This window comes from Musca domestica, unplaced genomic scaffold (assembly GCF_030504385.1).
Source record: "Musca domestica strain aabys unplaced genomic scaffold, Musca_domestica.polishedcontigs.V.1.1 1, whole genome shotgun sequence".
NCBI classification, from domain to species: domain Eukaryota; kingdom Metazoa; phylum Arthropoda; class Insecta; order Diptera; family Muscidae; genus Musca; species Musca domestica.
In genome coordinates this window covers 36,874,556-36,890,389 of record NW_026712114.1, presented here as the reverse complement: position 1 = coordinate 36,890,389, position 15,834 = coordinate 36,874,556, and the positions used below count along the sequence as shown (strand labels likewise).

The 15,834-nt window shown below is 35.0% G+C and overlaps 1 protein-coding gene across 2 annotated transcripts in view; it reads left to right on the top strand.

Moving 5' to 3' along the window:
* Window positions 1-15,834, top strand: part of LOC101895904 (neutral ceramidase) — a 28,598-nt gene that overhangs the window by 6,953 nt on the left and 5,811 nt on the right. The window contains exon 2 of one of the 2 annotated variants that reach the window (XM_005183762.4): window positions 343-561. The exons of the other annotated variant lie outside the window; for it this stretch is intronic. The gene's annotated coding sequence lies outside the window, so the exon portion shown is untranslated. The remainder of the gene's footprint in view (window positions 1-342; window positions 562-15,834) is intronic. 2 annotated transcript variants of the gene reach the window in all.

Sequence of the window (15,834 nt, the reverse complement as noted above, 5' to 3'; positions counted from 1 at the left end):
ACCCACAGCTTCCCATCGGGCGTTTAAATCTTTATATTGTATTTGTTGTGTCTTGTATGTAGAAATGTTTGTGTGTATGTTTGATTAAATTGATGAATAACGTGTGATAAATGCGCTTTTGACAGCAGTTTTCATTCAAGGGATGGCTGAGCTGGATGTGGCTGGCTTAACATGTTATTCTCACTCTCATTTCATCTCTTCGTCAGCCCGGGGTGTTTTGTGTGGGTGCAAATCAATGAAAGTGTCACAAAAGATTCTGACTCTCTCTTCCTCTCAGTTTGAATAAAACTACAAATAAATCCACATTTTTATTTTATTTATTAAATTTATTTCTACAAATAGTGGTTGTGACTCGGATAACAAACTAGCGAAAAGCACAATAACAGAAGTGAGTGATAAATAAAAATAACTAACATAAGTGTCGTCAAGAAGTTCATGTCTCAATGCTGATCTGGATTTAATGGATGTGTATTAATCAAATTGATGTAGAGAAGAAAACGAAAGAAAATTCGATATTGTGAAATAATTTATATTTAAATCAATTTATCGACTGAAAATAATGTGAGTTTGAAAATAAAAAAAATCCTCTTAATATGATTTGTAATTTGTATGAACTTAGTCCCTGTTTTTGGAAATCATATTGGGTTTGTTCGGGTATCAAAAAAAAATAACATTTTATTTACTAATTTTGTGCATTCCCAATGTTTTTTTTTATTTTCGACGGGAATATCCTGGAGAGCAATTTATATATTGCTGTTAAATATTTAAAATATCTACCAAATATTTACCTCTGTAATGTTTTACCTACAGTATCCATTGGTCAGCGTAAAATTCTAAATCGATGTAGCGATGACCTCTGCCTGTTGTAAGAATTGTGATAAAAGGTTAAAATAAATGTATAGTAATATTTTGTCCGTACGTAGGTCAAGCTCGTAAATAGGAACCTTACCGGAAGATGGTTTTGTATAACCTCGATATAACAGTTCCTTCCGATATTCGGTATTTTGACGATTTCAGGCATATTATCTAACGGAATATGCAGTGGTCTCTATATCCGTAGGCAGAATATTGTCTATATAGATCCACGTATTCCTATAGACCTTACATAGCCCCACCTCTCGTTAGTCTCCATATATATATCGATACCTCCCTATAGACTCCAGATATGGATATCTCCCACTATTCTGTATTCTGATGATATTAGCCACATTTATCAATAAAATTATTTAAAATTTGATATTCGATAGCAGACATTTGCTCTCATATAACGGTACCGCCCACTTTATGAAAACTTTAAATGCATCATCCACCTATATTTGCAGTTTAAATTGGAGCTCCTTCAAATATCGGCCGAACTTAACATTTTATACTTGATTTTTTAAAAGACTAAATTTTTGTATTTCTTGTAAGAAGTATTAGAACGATTACAGCATCTCAAAACGTATATCATCATTTGAGGTTCTCTAACCTAAAATTCTTTATTTAAGCTAAAAAAATTCGCATAATTTATGCGAGATAAAGATTTTATGAAATTGTTGCTGTTCAGAAGGGGTTAAAAATAACGATGTGAATTTTCACTCTATTTTGGGGAGGTATATTTTTTGGGGAGATATATTGTCAACGAAAAGTTCAACTTAAAATCTTAGATTTGTTCCAACAGTTTGTGAGGATTTTTTGGGACTAAAAAGGCACAATTTCTTCAGTTTATCAACATATTTTAATGAAAACTTTATAGATCGTAGTAAAATTTTAGATTTTCAAGTTTCTACATATAATTCAAGTTATTCCATTTTCGGAAAGAATAATAGCCAAAAGTTTACCTTTTACACCAAAAATTCTTCATTTTGAAGTTTACTGAGGAGGATGTTAGTAAAACCATGGACACAGATTCAATTTTTTTGATTCAAAACTATTTCAACTCCTCTATATATAAACCCTAAAAAACATCGGTGATCTCAATATCAAATTTTAGAATTTTAGCTCTATCCCTTCACCTTATACCAAATGTAGTAACATTTAGTACACATATCCTCAAAATCAAACAGAAGATGAATGTTTTTGTACCATTTAGTACATTTCTTACAATTATAAAACGTATTTGAAAAACCAACACAGATCAATATCAAATTTCGGGATTCCAGTTCTATACATTAACTCAATTCCAAATTTAGTACATCTATACTACACTCCATCAGTGACTCTCATTCAAATTTAAAAATTCTATCTCATTCCCCTTTTCCAGCAATCCAATTTTTATTGTATTTGGGTACTTTCCCTTTTTAACCAATCAAATATAACTGATTCTAAACATTTTCAAAGAACTAAAAAACGAAGTATCGTGAAGTGAACTAATATTTACATTTTAGAACCAGAAAAAAATTATAAAAAAATTGTCATTAAACATAAAGTTTTATTGATTGTATGTGTTCACATGTTTTGTGCAATAACTTTTTCTCGGATGGGAAATGAAAACTTTTAACTTTTTACAAGATATGATACTCACCAAAAATGACTTCAAGGCCACAAATTTGGAGGGCAGAAAAAGGTTTATGAGAATGAAAAAAAAATGCGATGTTTCAACCAAATCGAACCTACTTTTGTTTTCCTTAAAATATATGATTTTTCTAAGGTGAGTCGATTAAAGTTCGATAAAAATTTAACTCCCACCGCGAGTTATCGTGTGCACCAGCCGGCTGACGAACGGTCATAGTTAGATTGGCTTCACATATCCTAAAGCTGATTTCGTTAAAAAAAAAAATTAAATCCTTTACTTTGACAAGACACATTTTGAACATATCAATTGTTATATTTATTTCCTAGCCATTAGACTAATGAAAAAGTCCCCATTTAAAGGAACCGAGGAACGGAAAGGCCTTAGCTAAGTTGTACATTGGAAGAAATTTGAACTTCACCATTTTTATACCCTCCACCTTGGAAAGGAGGGTATATTAACTTTATCATTCCGTTTCTAATATCCCTAAATATTCGTCGTAGACCCCATAAAGTATATATATTCATAATCAGCATAAAATTCTAAATCGATTAAACGATGTCCGTCTGCCTGTCTGTTGAAATCATGATACATCTCACATTATTTGACATAGAGCATCAAAATTAAGCAGAACAATTTGTATTGTGCCTAGGATGGTTGGTATTGAAAATGAGATATATCGGTCCACGTTTTGTTATTACATGTCTAAAAATTGGTATTTGTGGGTGATAATGGGTTCTAATGTTTCCTTTACCATATGGTGGAGGGTATTAAAAGCTCAGCCCGGCCGAACTTAATGTTTATACCCTACAACACTATGTGTTGGGGGTATTATAAGTTTGATTGGGCCAGAATTTATGTAACACCTCGAAATATTGGTTTCCCATATAGGAAAGTATATATGGATCTTCCTAGCTCGCCGAGCTGAGTCGATCTAGCTATGTATGTCCGTCCGTCCGTCTGTCCGTCTGTCCATGTTAATTTGTAATCACGCTACAGGTCGCAATTATGGCCCGATCCTAACGAAATTTTGCACGAAGGTGGGGTTATGGTCAGAATAGAAGCCTATTTCTGATGATCGCTAAATGTTTAGGGGTTGAAATGGACCAAATACTGAAAAATTGTCGGACTTTGCAGTGGCTATACAGGTCGCAATTATAGACCAATCGACGCATGTAGCTAGAGTTTAGGGCGGGGAAGAAGCCTACCAATTTGGGTGGTCATCGAATAATATTTATCGGGTAAAATAGACCATGTCTTTTGTGTTGAAAAAATTCAAAATTTTTACTCTTTTTGGGGATGATCACCATATATTTAGGGGTTGAAATGGACCAAAAAACTGCAAAATTGTTAGCAGGTCGTAATTATCGTAACTATGGGGGTTACCGGACATTGCAAAAGCCAAGCAGTTTCGGATGGCCATCCAAAAATATTCAATGTGTGAAATAGTCTGCCAACTTTTGTAGACAAAATACGAAAATATCCATTCCAGTGACTTTTTGGAGAATTCACAAATACAGGAAAGACGCACTTCTGACTATTTCGTTAACGCTGATTTCGTTGAAGATTATAGTCAAATGTCTGTATCTCATATAGATGCGTTTCAGTCAAAAACCAATAATAAATGTTAATCTTTTACCACTTCTAAGACATGTTAGGTCTTTGGGAAATATTGGTTCCAGATCTAGGAAGACCATTTAAGTGCAACATCTACCAATAAATTGGAAATGAGCAAATTAGTTTAAGTTGCTATTATTCGAAAATTAGAGAACGAAACCTGATGGTTTTCTTTTATTATTTGTCACAATATCTTGTGGAATTCTTTCGAGTATCTCGCCTATATAATCTGTATCGTTTATTATAGTGTTGTAGGGTATTCAACGGTCAGCCCCGCTCTACTGTAGCCTTTGCTTACTTGTTTTTACTTGTTTTTCTTTTGTTTTGCTTTTGGATTTTTGGGTTTTATAATAGGTTATCAGGGACAATCACTTGGACAAATGTTTTTTTTTTTTTTTTTTAATTTTAGTGAAAATATCTACACTATATATTTTTATAAAAAATACTGAATAAAATCAACTTATGTTTTTTATTCCATTCGTTAATTTCTTTGCACTTGTATTTGTAGTTTATTACGTCACATTGCTTATTCAATGTGAATGTCCGCTCTTATATCTGCATACCCTTAATGTATCTTTTGTGTTCACTTTGCATTGTCACCAATTCAAGAATGATGACAATCGCCAAAGAAAAATGTGGAATATTCGTAAAAATGTTTAATTGAGGATTTCTTTGATAAGCCTACTGTCTGTCTGTCACTACTTTGGCCGCAAATTCAATTGAATTTATTTCTTTGATTATATAAAAATGTTTGAGAGGAAATACTTAGCTGTGATGACGACCTGGTAACGTCGTGACTTTTAGATGATGGTGAATCTTGTAAATATTTGTGTATTTATAAATGTGAACTTTACCTTGATATAAAGTGGGAATGGTGATATACGTTTGTAATGAAAGTAAAACGGTGTTTGTATGTATGTAAATGTAAACCGGCCGTTAAATTTGTATAGCCAGGAGTTATGCGTTCGTAATACCTCCAAATATTCGGGGGAAATCCCATAGACAATCTAATTTGATCTGCTTAACATTTTATGTGAATTTATGTCAGTTCATTGTAGAATTAGGTAGAATAACTTTTTAATTCTACCATGTTTTAGTCATTTCTTCCATGGTACAATGAAGAGAAGGTAGGTCAACTTTGAAAAAATTGCAAGTATAGAGGTCTACCTGTTTGGCTTGTAATGTCAGAATTACTATCAAAACAATAAAAAAGCAAACAACTTGTTGCATTGATTTTGAATAAATAATTTAAAACCGCGAAAACTGAATGAATGGTCAAAATTTCTTTTCAATATCATGTTCTATATATCTCTTATGGTTTATTTCGCGACAAAAACTGTAGATTTTGTCGATGTATTCGTTGCAATAAGCATTTTGAAAACACCCGAATTTGAATATTTTCTGAACAATTTTTTATTATTGAAAAGAAGACACACACATAAGCAAATAAAGTTGACATATTAAGCCAGAAAAATAAAAAAAATTAAATCATATGGTAGTTCTGCCCTACCTTGAATTCATTGTACCATGATTTCTTCCATGTAATTGTATTGTTCAAATTACCCAACTGAAAAAAATAACTTTCATTTAACATTTCGATCATTTCATGAAATATATCATCATATAGCATCTTGAGACATTCAATAAAATTAGCGGTAATTTGTCGATACAGATTCTAAAAGAAATTAGTGTAGGCAAAATATTTATTATAGCCTCATATAGCGCCTTCTGAATTTTGTAGGTTTACCTGTAGTTTCTAATCAAATTAACACCTAAGTGGCATTTGCGTTCTCGTCAGTTGGGCATTTGTTTGATCCACTTTCCGACTTAGCTCAGCTTTATATACATTTCAGAGTTCAAGATTTGCTTTTACTCCGGAATAGAAAAATACCCGCGAACGGGCTACCACACTTCCAAATATACAAGGTGAGATGAAAAAACAACAACCAACTTCAGACTACTGTCATTTCTAAGCCACTCGTCCAACAGCTGTTAAAATTATTCTAGTGACAGCTCATTTTATTGTTTACAAGCATACAAAAGCATTTTGGTAAAATTTTTCCAGAAAAAAAGTTTTTCGTGGTGGAATTCAAGCGTGATAGTATGATTTATTTATATTTGCCTGAAAAACCATAAGTGGCTATCGTTATAGCACTCCATCATTTAAAGGTGAATAAATCTTTTGTTTATCGTACCATCGCTCGTTACCGTGATACCGGTAGCGTAGCCCGACGTCAAGGAAGTGGACGGAAGAAAACAGCAACATCAGCAGAAATGGTTCGAAAAGTAAAGAAGCAACTTGATCGAAACCCGCGTCGCAGTGACCGAACAATGTCTCGTGAGCTGAACATATCGCAATATTCCATTCGGCAAATATTGGAAAATGAGCTATGGGTAAAGCCATTGAAATTCCAAAAATTGCAAGAACTTACACCTCAACAGAAAGAAAATAGACTCCAAAGGGCTAAAGAGTTGCTTCGCTTGACCGAAAGAGGTGAACTGTCGAATTTGGTTTACTCCGATGAGAAAACATTCGTTGTCCAGCAGTTTGTAAACAAAGAAAATTATCGTGTTTATTGCCAAAGAGGTCAGCTGAAAATGTGCACCTTCGGTTGGTCACCAGAGCTCAAGCGCAGGCCATGGTGATGGTGTGGGCCACATAACAGCCGATGGTCGCTCTCTGATCGTATTAATCGACCGTGGCATCAGAATAAAAGCGGATTATTATCGCGAAAATATTCTGGAGGGTGTATTAAAGCCTTGGGCACGCACACATTTTGGCAGCAGACCTTGGACATTCCAACAGGACTCAGCGCCATCGCACTCAGCACGCGCCTCCCAAGAATGGTTACAAAATGAGGGTTTCGCTTCATTTCCAGCGCACAATGGCCACCAAAATCTCCGGATACCGATCCGTTGGACTATTGTGTCAGGACTATTTTAATAAGCATGATTGGCACTAAAAAATACCAAAGTGTCGATCACCTCAAACAAGCGCTTCGACGGAAATGCATCAAAATAGCGCAGAGTAACATTCAGGCAGCATGTGACGGTTTCATTGGCCGTTTGAAGGCCATAATTCGTGCCAAATGTGCCCAATTCGGACAAATCTAAACTTATTCTAAAATGTGATGCTATTCCCAACATTTTTTAGCTTTCATTCAATAAAATTGCAGTTTTTTATCACACCCTGTATTTGACACTATAAGACTCCATCTCAGAGTTGCCAATTTCTAGTTTCTGTGAAGTTGAGCAACCTTTCTTATTGAGCCATGATTGTACCTATTTTGTTATGTACCCGATATCTTGGCTATCAGTATCTCTGTAAGGGTCAGAAGTGGCATTTCAATGTATTTTTGATTTCGCCGGTATTAAAAATATTCGAGGTTTAGTGGAAATGTTTGTATTTTTTTATTATTACCCCCTAAATATTGTCCGATGACTAAACAAAATATTAGGCTTCTGCCTAGCCTAAGCTCTAAATTCCGCATCGATTTGTTTATAATTGCGACCTGTAGAGAAGCGGCAAAATCAGGAATTTTTTGTTTTTGGTCAATTTCACCTCTAAATATTTTGCTATCATCTCCAAAACAATAGGGTTCTATTCTGATCCTAAACCCATCTACATTCTCAACTTCGTAAGGATCGGGCCATAATTGCGACCTGCAGCGTGATTACAAATTAACATGGAGGGACAGACAGACAGACAGACGGATGGCCATACATAGCTAGATCGCCTCAACTCGACGAGTTAGGAAGATCCATATATTGTTTCCTATGTCAGGAACCAATATTTCGAGGTGTTACATAATTTCTGGCCCAATCATTCTTATATTAATCCCCAAAAACACATACTGTTGTAGGGTATAAAAATATTTATTTAAACTTTAAAATTGTTGATATTTTAATTTAAAACCAGTAAAGAAAGTCTTAAAATCGGGCGGGGCCGACTTTATGATACCCTACACCACTTTGCTTATTTAGTAGAGCTGCGCATAACAATTAAAAGTTTTTATGGGAGAATTCAATTATACACGCTATGATTATAATTTAAAGTTCAAAGCACCAAAGATGCCGAAGCATTTGTATCTTTTAAATCCGGACTTGTATTGCCCATTTGGTGCACAATTAATTTGAAATCGGATAAAAATATATATGGGAGCTATATTCAAAATCGGAACCGATCTCGATAAAATTTAGCAAAGATATTTCTGAGCTGTATTTCATATATTTCCCTGAATATCGTTGTTACGGAGTGCTTATTACGGCTGTGGGTAACAAATATGACAAATCGGATGAACAGTATATATGGGAGCTATAGCTATATTTGAACCGATCTTCACCAAATTTGACACACTAGCTTCTAGACTCAATTCGGTTGTAAGTACCAAATTTCAATCCAAATACTAGACGTTTGGTGCACAATCAATGGTAAATCGGACGAAGTTATATATGGGAGCTATATCCAAATCTGAATCGATCTCGACAAAATTTAGCAGATGTATTTCTGAGCTGTATTTGATATATTTCCCCAAATATTGTTGTTTCAGAGTGCATATTACGGCTGCGGAGGACAAAAACACCAAATCGGATGAACAATATATATGGGAAATATAGCTATATCTGAACCGATTTCGATCAAATTTGGCATACTTATTTTCAGGTCCAATCTGATCGTACGTGCAAAATTCCATACTATTCGGACTGATATTACACGTTTGGTGCACAATAAAAGGCAAATCGGACGAAGATGTATATGGGAGCTATATCTAAATTTTGACCTATTATCTCCTATTTCAATAGGGTTTGTCCTTAGTCCAAACAAATGATTTGTTCAAAATTTCATCTGGCTAGGGCAATAAATGCGAACTGTACTTTGTTTACAAAAATACATGGACAGACGGACGGACGGACATGCATAAATCGACTCAGAATGTGATTCTATGCAGATCATCAAATGGAACTATGGGTCTATCTCGCTTCCTTTTGCCTATTACAAACAAATTCACAAAGACATAATACCCTGACCACCTTGTGGTGTAGGGTGTAATTTAATTAACCCACTATGGCACTAAACTATATTCAAGGGAAATTTCAAGTGGCAAAAACGTCTGCATAATGACTAAATAGTTATTGAATACAGTTGAGTTGCGCAGATCGTGTAGAGGAAACATATAATCTCTATTAATTTAATTTTTTACCCCACTGTCTAAGATTTTTTTCAAGTTTCTTCTCACTGTGCGAAGATATTTAGCCCCAACAAGCCTCAAAACGTGACTAAAGACATGTGCTTATTGTACGCATGTAAATATAAATAACAAATGTATATTTCTATACATAAATTGAACGCATTGAAAATTATGATTGAACATAATAACATGCGATCACCAATTGAGGAAAATTCTGAAACACGGAAAAAGGAAGCAAAACGTTCTATGTATTTCGCAAATTCAATATTCTGGAGTTTCGAAAAAAAATATAATTAAAATATTTAAAAAATTCCTATTACTTTCAGCATTATTTTGAAGTAATAACAAATAGGAAGAGCGAATTTTTATTATTTTACAATTTCGAATCTAATTAATATTACGAACATGTCTACTATTTATATAAAAAACCAGAAGGCAGAAAATAAATAAAATAACACATCACACTACAATCGCGCAAAAGAACCCAGAAAATAATCGGAATTCTTAATACGGTTGTAAGCTTTTTTTAATTTATGTGGATTAACTTTAGTTAAATATATGCTATGCCTATGGCATACTAATTGTGTGTGCTGCCTTCTAAACATCCAGATTGAGTTAACACGTCGTTGGGTCGACCGGTCGTTCGGTCGGTCACCACCAACAATTGCCTGTTTGACTGTTTACCCTGTGTGGTGGTAACTGCTGCAGCGTCGTAGTGACATTGAAAGTGAGTCTGATATGCTTTGCTTTTCTGAAATGTGTTTTCAAGTTGTGTTATGCGATCAACAAAATAATAAGCCAGGCGATCGACTAACTGAACGAGTGAGTGATTGGCAAAATGTTGATCTGGGTAAAACCGTATGTCGGTATTTGAGTATTGCAAAAAGTGTAGTCGTTTTTAAGATTCGCAAACCATTATTTTCTTGGTCTTCAATGAAAAATTGAACAGAGTAAAGGTTACAAAATACCATGGGCAATGAATTTGTTAAAATAAAGTTATAGTATATGGCGTGCATCTGTAATCAGATTTCATTGAAGATATATATAAAGATAGTTGTGATGTTTGGGTAATAAAATAAGTAAAATATTCCATGGATTAATTTAGTTGTACCCCTGCCACAATCTAATATTAAACAAATTGACCAATCGAATGTCACTGCTAAAGATTTAAAATGTAATCCGTTGCTGGACGATCTTTAGATATTAATAACACGGGGGGATTTTTTTCGAATTACAGGGTGAGATAAAAAATGCAACAAAATCAAACGCCATAATTTTTAAAAATTTTTAAATTTTATTGAGTGAAAGCAAAAAATGTCGGAAATAGCATCAAATTTTAGAATAAGTTTAGATTTGTTCAAATTGGTCACCTTTGGCACGAATTATGGCCTTCAAACGGCCAATGAAACCATCACACGCTGTCCGAATGTTGCTCTGCGGTATTTTGGCCCATTTCCGACGAAGCACTTGCTTGAGGGGATCGACACTTTGGTATTTTTTAGTGCCACCCTTACTTTCCAAAATATTCCAGACACAATAGTCCAACGGATTGGTATCTGGAGATTTTGGTGGCCATTTTGCACTGGAAATGAAGCCAGGAGCCTCATTTTGTAACCATTCTTGTGTGGCGCGTGCTGAGTCCTGTTGGAATGTCCAAGGTGTGCAGCCAAAATGTTTGCGTATCCAAGGCTTTAATACACCCTTCGCGATAATATTCGGCATTTATTCTGATGCCACGGTCGATTAATGCTAGCGGAGAGCGACCATCGGCTGTTATGGCGGCCCACACCATCACCATGGCCGGCGCTTGAGTTCTGGTGCCCAAACGAAGGTGCACATTTTCAGCTGACCTCTTTGGCAAATAAGCACGATCATTTTGTTTGTTTACAAACTGGTCAACGAATGTTTTCTCATCAGAGAAAACCAAAATCGGCAGTCCACCACTTTCGGCCAAGCGAAGCAACTCTTTTGCTCTTTTGAGTCTCATTTTTCAATATTTGCCGAATGGAATATTGCGATAATATTGTTCAGTTCACGAGCCATTTTTGGTCACTGCGACGCGGGTTTCGATCAAGTCGTTCTTTACTTTTCGCACCATTTCTGCTGATGTTGCTGTTTTCTTCTATCCACTTCCTTGACTTCGGGCTACGCTACCAGTATCACGGTAACGAGCGATGGTACGAGACACAAAAGATTTATTCACATTTAAATGCTGAAGTGCTCTAACGATAGCCACTTGTGGTATTCCAGCCAAATATAAAGAAATCACACTATCACGCTTTAATTCTATCACGAATAACTTTTTTCCTGGAAAATTCTCTCCAAAATGATTTTGTACGCTTGTAAACAATACAGGGTTGCCCATATTCGACGGACCCATCTGGCAACGCCATAACTTTTGACAGAGATGTCACATCGCTTAAAGACGTACCGCGTTTGAAGCGTCAGTCCAAACAGATTTTTACCATGAACCAATACACGCCACGCGAGCGCTCTGAAATAGTTAAAATTTACAAGAAGTCAATTGTGAAAACTCAACGTGCTTTTAAAACATTAAAAAATGTGAGAAATGCGCCTTCTAAGAACACCATTAAGCGTTTATACAAAAAATTTTCGACTGGTAAGGCTCTTTCTAATCCGAAGAGGCCATATAAAAGTCGACCAAGGCGATCGGCCGAGAATATCGCTGTCGTACGAGCCAGTGTTGAGAGGTCCTCATGAACATCCCAAAAACGCCGTTCTCAGCAGTTGGGCATGGCTCGGTCCACTTTGCAACGGATTATTCGCATTTGTTCCCGTACAAAATTCAATTGACGCAAAGAATGTTGCCTGCGGAGAAGCCTCGCCGATAGGAATGGGCCCAAAGGTCTGTCGAATATGGGCAACCCTGTACAATGAACAATCACTGGAATAATTTTAACAGCTGTCGGACGAGTGGCTTTGAAATGACAGCAATCTGAAGTTGGTTGCAGTTTTTTCATCTCACCCTGTATATGTATGATCACACACTTCCTCTTCTTCAATACACATCAACATCAAAGCCCGTTCGATATTGCATATATAATTTAGAAATCTAAATATTTTTATCAAATAATTTACACTCTAAAAGCGTAATCTTGCTTTTTATTGAGCTATTCGGCTCCCACCCTGATTCTTTAAACTGTAGAGACTCCCACACAAAACGAAAGAGTGAAGAGTAGACTCCCTGAAAAAACTCCCACTCTTCCAGCAATCATGCTCGCGACGATGTTTCGCTCTCGACTGAAATTGATCAAATCTGCGCTCTGGTTAGGACTCAATATGGCCGTCCATGAAAACATCCTATCTGATCGCCAACGAAGAAATATCATCTACTAAAGGTTCTCTATTACATTTTTGTTTTCTTCTCTCTCTCGCTCTTTTTTCTCCCGCACATAGAAATTTACTATTTGCAAGGATTAGAGTGAATCGTTGTAAATCAGCGGTGCTCAAGAAGAAATATCTCTTTTCAGTCAAATTTCTCTTTGCTTATTTAAATCAAGAACAAAACAGTGTTAAGTCATTATTTATACAAATATTTTTTATCCATTTGCTTTATAAATTATTTTGGCAAACATTCGTGTTTAAAAACAATTAAATAGAACCGTAAAATATAATGAAAAACAGAATTTTAATTTTCTCTTAAATTATCTCTTTTTTCTCTTCATGTTCTAGAACACGGTTTTGAGCACCGCTGTTGTAAATAGAAACGAAAGTTCCCTTTAATTTTAGTGAGGAAAATTTTCAAAAGATTTTCCTTAGAAAGTGCTTGGTTTAAACACAAAGAAATTATTTCTTCTATAAACCCTTTTGCTTGTTTAAGAAAATTTATTGTTGTTATGTTTTCCCTTCTAGTTTTATACAAAGAGTCCCTTCTTGACGTTAAAAATAGTTGAATTTGGTCGTCAAAAAAAAAAAAAAAAAAAAAACAACACGAAGCCTTCTTTTTTGTGTAAAGCTGTAAAACTGTCAATTCTTTTCTATTTACACTCATTTATAAATTGTCGCTTTCAATTGATCATAAGAACCCAACTTTTCGGGATTCGCAATGGTAATTACATTCATATACCTATTTTGACAAAGCACTTTCCTTTCCAAAAAAATGCCTTAATTTATTGAACATTAATATAATTATATTTAGAGAATAATAAAAAACAAAGAACATCCTCGTTATGTGACGCAATGCCCGGGTCCACTGATTTTCATACAAAGAAATGGATTCCATTGTGCGATAAATTTTCCAGTATTATTTTTGTGATCGGACAAAAGGTCAAGCAGTAATCCTCTCTGTGTGCCATTGACAAAACAAATTGAGTAAAGAACTGTTGGCATTCTAATTCATTAAAAATCCCAAAAGACAATTCGTTCTTTTTGGAAAGACAATTGTTTTTATCACTAAAAAAAGAAAAACAAATGCTGAAATGAGGGTTCATTGAAACCATTTCAGTTATCACCAAGAATTTGAAACAAAGAACGCGCAGATGGATGGATGACTTTTTAAGTGATAAAATTACATGTTTCCAATATGAGATCTTTTGTCGGAAACATTAGGAGAAGAAGCAAAGAATATTTTTTGAGAAAATCCAAAATTAATTACAAAAATTCTGTTTGGCGAATGTTTTTGTTCATTCGCCAAACAGAATTTTTGTAATTAATTTTGGATTTTATCATCATAATTTAGTAAAAAAGAAAACTTTTATGAGAATAGACTTATAAATAGTTATATGTCTCGAATAGTTTTGATATATTTTTTTCTCAAACAAAAGCTTGGAATTAGAACATTTAACATTTAGTGCAAAATAAGGAGATATAATAATATAATTCCAGTTTGCGTTGTAAAAAAATAAATCTTCTTCTTGTTGATATAAGAAACAATCTTTATAGTATAAGTATAACAAACTCTGATTTTCGATGTCGCTCGAATAGGAGAGAGGTAAATTCGTTGGAAATTGAGCAAATTCTACTTTGCCAAGTTTTTATCATTCTGTCGTTGTATTTCTATTTATGTCTTGAGAAGAATTGTCTCCAATCCGTACCACCAAAGTACAGGATATTGTTATTTTTGTACACAGTCCACCGGACCCTTGCTTTTGCTATTTTTCTTATCTTCGAATACTCCTGCTCTCAAGCAAGTGTCAAATGTGTACTCTGGTTTCGAGTTATAAATAAGTATATCGACTGTGTGCAAAAACTTTTAAAATTCTGCTCCAAATTTGGGTATTTAAAGTAATGGTGGTGTTTGGGTTCCTGAATACGTTTTTAACCTCCACACAGGTTTTCAGAGGATGTAAACCCTTTCTGTAATGGTGACCCGGTTTATTTTACAGCGTCCCCTGATATTTTATACTTAAAATTTTTATAACGTAATAATATTCGTTTATAACGACCCTAGGTTTCTTTAGACGAAATCTGTTTCAGGACATTTGGAGTCAATCTGGTCATGTCCCGGCGTTCGCCTACCTGCTGGCTGGATTACACTATAACATTCAAAGGCCGTATCCAAATTTGGAACATAACATTTATTTATTTTAATATTTTTACCAAACGTATCATGTTCAAAAGTTCAAAGTTCACCACAAACAAATCCATATTGAGCTAGGCAATATCCGGCATCAGGGACGAACACAGAAATGTATGTCGGAATCATTTGAGGGTAGGGGATGTGTGATGTGTCATTCCTGCATTTGTATTAGTCTTAGGTCCAATCCATGAAGTACCTTCCCCAAGTACCCAAGGTTAACATTTTTAATAATCATAACTCTTATAATATGTGAAATAAATGTCAGACATCCCAATATTTTTACTAATCCAAGATCTGGTATGAAGATGGAAAATATCGGTCCACTCATTCTGGTACCTCCCCCACAAAGGGGGGAAGCTCAGAAACAAATAAATTCGGCACATCCAAATTTTTCTATCAACATAAGATCTGGTGGAAGATAGATTATATCGATAATATGACCAATACAGGGTGAGATAAAAAAAACTGCAGCAAAGTCAAACGCCATAATTTTTACATTTTTTTTTAAATTTTATTGAATGAAAGCAAAAAAATGTCGGAAATAGCATCAAATTTTAGAATAAGTTTAGATTTGTTCGAATTGGTCACCTTTGGCACGAATTATGGCCTTCAAACAGCCAATGAAACAGTCACACGCTGCCCGAATGTTGCTCTGCGGTATTTTGGCCCATTCCCGGCGAAGCGCTTGTTTGTGGTGATCGACACTTTGGTATTTTTTAGTGCCAACCTTGCTTTCCAAAATACTCCAGGTACAATAGTCCAACGGGTGGATATCCGGAGATTTTAGTGGTCATTGTGCACTGGAAATGAAGCAAGGAACCTCATTTTGTAACCATTCTTGTAAGGCGCTGAGTGCGATGGTGCTGAGTCCTGTTGGAATATCCAAGGTCTGCTGCCAAAATGTTTGCGTGCCCAAGGCTTTAATACAGCCTCCAGAATATTTTTGCGATAATATTCGGCAAGTAAACATTTTGTTTGTTTACAAACTGCTGGACAAC